This window comes from Panthera uncia, assembly GCF_023721935.1.
Source record: "Panthera uncia isolate 11264 chromosome D3 unlocalized genomic scaffold, Puncia_PCG_1.0 HiC_scaffold_8, whole genome shotgun sequence".
In the NCBI taxonomy this organism is placed as follows: domain Eukaryota; kingdom Metazoa; phylum Chordata; class Mammalia; order Carnivora; family Felidae; genus Panthera; species Panthera uncia.
Genome location: NW_026057586.1, coordinates 30639282 through 30643784, shown reverse-complemented (window position 1 = coordinate 30643784; position 4503 = coordinate 30639282). Strand labels below are relative to the sequence as shown.

The 4503-nt window shown below is 38.9% G+C and overlaps 1 non-coding gene across 1 annotated transcript; it reads left to right on the top strand.

Moving 5' to 3' along the window:
- Positions 1–3880: 3880 nt before the first annotated feature.
- LOC125914987 (U6 spliceosomal RNA) lies at positions 3881–3987 on the top strand. Its single transcript, XR_007455525.1, has one exon. It is a non-coding gene; the product is annotated as a U6 spliceosomal RNA (small nuclear RNA).
- Positions 3988–4503: the final 516 nt, after the last annotated feature.

The following is a 4503-nucleotide window of genomic DNA, read 5'->3' as shown; positions in this document are numbered from 1 at the left end:
ATTTTTATTATTTTTATTTATTTTTTTTTTAATTTTTTTTTAACATTTATTTATTTTTGAGACAGAGAGAGACAGAGCATGAACGGGGGAGGAGCAGAGAGAGGGAGACACAGAATCGGAAGCAGGCTCCAGGCTCTGGGCCATCAGCCCAGAGCCTGACATGGGGCTCGAACTCACAGACCGTGAGATCGTGACCTGAGCTGAAGTCGGACACTCAACAGACTGAGCCACCCAGGCGCCCCTATTTTTTTAAAGTTTATTTATTTTTGAGAGAGAGAGAGACAGAATGTGAGCGGGGGAGGGGCAGAGAGAGAGAGACGGAGACACAGAATCTGAAGCAGGCTCCAGGCTCTGAGCTGTCAGCACAGAGCCTGGTGTGGGACTCGAACTCAGGAACCGCGAGATCATGACCTGAGCTGAAGTCAGCCATTTAACTGACTGAGCCACCCAGGCGCCCCAGCCTAGTTTGGTTTTAATATTTGAGAAAAACAAAAACCAAACCAAAAATAGTTTGGTTTTAATATTTGAGAACAAAGGAGTTACTGAGTGAATGAACAAAGGTTAAATTAGGAGCATCAAGACATTTTAGGGCCTGTGCTGAGACAAGGTGCTTAATGAAACTGGAGTGAATGACCCAGGATAGGTCAGTTCCAGGTTTGGGTTAATCGTGGGTATATCGACGAATTTCAAAAAAGTAGAAATATATTGAATAAACCTCAAATAATTGAAAGGCTTTCTGCTCTGTAATGCAAGTCTAGCTAGTTCAAAGGCAGCTCTGTTTTTAAAAGTCAATATATTGACGTGGCAGATCTTAATGAAGGAGTATTAAGGAAAGAAGCAATAAGTATTGCTCCTGTTTTGGAATTCTTGGGCACACTAACATGTTTCAGTTGCTGAGTGCTACCTATCCCCAGAAACCGTGGCCTTGGGTTTAGGATGGGTATCTGAACCCTAACCCTGACTTTTTTCCTCTGCCTAGCTTGAATTTTGATCACCTTTATTTATTACTAATTTATTGAGAACTTAACCTTTTAGCAAGCATTTTCTAGATATTTGAGATAAAGTGAAAGATCCATACCCTGCCCTCACATAGCTCAAATTCATAGAGTAATGCACAAATGAAGTTGAAAATTTGTAACTTTCCTGTAGTTTATGGGATAATTGCTTAGAAAACTCAGTGGCCTTCTAGGCAGTTGCCAGTGGACAAAGCTGACTATTGAGTTTCACCTTCAGGCTGATAACTTAAATCAGAGCCTTTCTTGCCTTAGGCTTGGCCTGTCACAGTCAGACTCCCCAGGGTTAATCCTGAGAACCAGCCTTTTAGTCAGGTGTCTTATCATTTGTAGGATCCTTTTGGGTATTCCAAGCACTGTCCTATTCTAGATCATTCCCCTGCCCTCCTGGTTTGTGCTCTCTATTGCTATAGTAGATAGTATGGTTTTCTACACTTGAAAAACTGGATGTTTTCAGCAGAATTTAGCCCTGATACTCCTCAGGAACATGACCTTGCAAAATTATTTCATCTCTCCAATCCCCAGTCTGTAAATAGGAATAATACGCCTTTTTCTAAAAGTTTCTACAACAGTCAAAGAAGACGAGATATAATTTTATCACAATGCCTGTCATTGGGGCTTCTGTTTTCTTACTCAGTTCCTGTGAACAGAAGTATAGCCAGTAAACTATGCCTGAAGGAAAGAAGTAGAAGCCTAGGAAAACTGAAAGAGTCCATTGAATTTTTAAATTGAAACGATTCCTCTGGAGAGTATCCTTAGGTAAGTTATTGAAAGCAGTAATTTGTTAGTAATATTTGGGACAGAGTGACCTTGGGAAATGTAGATGGTGGAGTAGTTTTCATAATCACCCTTGGTTATTGTATTCATTTCACACTTCAAGATTCAGTGACCTACATGATATATACAAATAAATTTACAATAACTAAGAATCACCATGATTATTGTTTTTAATTCAAATCAATCAAACTGCTATGGCACCCAATGTAAAATATTTAGCTATTAAACATAACACTACAGACAAAAGCTTTTCTGGAAAAAAAGAAAAAGATAATTTCTCTCGTTTTTCTTTGAATAATGCCACTTTGTGTGTGTGTGTGTGTGTGTGTGTGTGTGTGTGTGTGTGTGTGTGTTTTTGAATAGCACTGAAGTTTGGGGTGCCATTGTACTCTTTAACTGTTGATTTGCATTTGAAATCCTCCAAAGAGTGTAGTCTAAAGTGCCAATTTAGTTATATTTTTATTCAGTCAATCCCCCCACACTTGCTCACACTTGCTATTCCTGAGGCTATGAGTCTTTATTAAGGTTATAAAATGCTTCGACCTTCATAAAAGGCACAGTGACTTCCCTTGAGGTCCAAAGCATTAATGATGAGGTGAAATGCAAAATCATTATCTGAGGGCAGCATCTCTCCTACCACAGAAGCTATTCAAATCATCCGAATGAAAGGCAAACCTATCCAAAAGCTAATAAAGAATTCTCCCTGGCAGTTGAAATATTGGACAAATTGCTTTTCAACCTATGATAGAATGTTAACTGGGTGACAGCCAAATGATGCTGCTGGTTCACTATATTCCACCTCTGTAAGCTGGGTAATTGATAGTCTTTGGGTCTAGAGGTCAAAAGCTGTTGGTGAGTTTGCAATGAGTAACTTCACTGTGGAAAAGGGCCAGTGGTGAGTGTTTATTACTTCCCATTGTTTCAGCACCAAAGGCTCTGCAAGGAAAGCCATGCTTCATTCAGGGTTGGTGTCACATTTGCATTCAGGTGTTGGTGAAAACTTGTAAGTGCATCGGTGGAAAATTGAAGGCTGACAACATGAAAAAATGTCACTTATATAAAAAGCATATTATAAAGATAGGGTCTTACCTTCTTCCCTTCTCAGAGAGCTGTGTGCACCTACCTATAAAATACCCATAGGTGATGCTGGTGACAGATATGTGTCTACAACAAAACCAGTCTGTTTATTTTATCCTAGATCTGAAGGTTATATTTAAAAAAAGCCTTGAGTATTTGAGACTGGAAAGTCCACCTTGACCAGTATTTACCATAAAAATTCATTTTTTGCATGATGAAAAAAAGTTCTCAATGAATACATCAAAATCCGAATTCATATAGTCCTTATATTTATTATGAAGTAGGTGTTCTTGGGCTCCTGTTACGTAAGATGATGGTTTGATATGGGATATTAGAGACAACGAATGTCCTTGTTAAAAGGGATGTGAAGGGGCGCCTGGGTGGCGCAGTCGGTTAAGCGTCCGACTTCAGCCAGGTCACAATCTCACGGTCCCTGAGTTCGAGCCCCGCGTCAGGCTCTGGGCTGATGGCTCAGAGCCTGGAGCCTGTTTCCGATTCTGTGTCTCCCTCTCTCTCTGCCCCTCCCCCGTTCATGCTCTGTCTCTCTCTGTCCCAAAAATAAATAAAAAACGTTGAAAAAAAAATTTAAAAAAAAATAAAAAATAAATAAATAAAAGGGATGTGAAAAATCATGGGTTCATGGATTCCCATCTAGTTCCTGAGTCCACAGAGGATCACCAGTCTATAAAAGTAGAATGTAGGTTGAAAATCATTTTCAGTATTTCATAAAAGTTGCTGGAAATCATACATTTACAGGTTGATGTAAGGATCAACTTTATTTGCTTTTGACTGGCTTGATACCAACTCAGGGCATAAGTAATGCTATTATCTGTGTTCTCACTGCTATTCAGAAACTCTGGTTAGCAGTAAAGTAATTTATGATAAGTACATAAAATCTGAATCTTCTATTCAGCTGGTCAACTAAACTTAACCCTTGATGACTATGTAGCTCTTGATACTGTTGAAGCATTTTCTTATCTAAACCAGGCATTAAAGCATAAGAAACAGTACTGGTATTTGCTTTGGCAACCCATATACTAAAATTGGAATGATACAAAGAAGATTAGCATGGCCCCTGAGCCAGGATGACATGCGAATTTGTGAAGATTCCACAGTTTTAAAAGGAAAGGCTATTATGGGGCACCGGGGTAGTTTAGCCAATTGAGTGCGCAACTTTGGCTCAGGTTGTGACTCGCACGGTTTGTGAGTTCCAGCCCCGCATCAGTCTCTATGCTGGTGGTGTGGAAACTGTTTGAGATTCTCTCCCTCTGCCCCTTCCCCACTTGTGCATGCTCTCTCTCTCTCAAAAATAAAAAAATACACTTTAATTTTTTTTCTAAAAAGGAAAGGGCATTCTAACACACAAACTAGTTTTGTACTAGAATTTGCTGACTTGTAATATGGAATTTTCCTTTTTGCTAATAATCAGTATTACTCTATAAGTCGCTTGGACATTGGCCACTTGTAAAAATTTAAACCCTAACAATTATGAAAACCACATTGAAAAATAATAATAATTAACTTCATTTGGTTATAATTTTTAAATATTTTCAGAAGAAGACTGGGGAGGGAATAAAGAGGAAGAGTGGGTGATTTCTTTCCTAAGTATAAAATAAAGGAACGTGCATTCAATATC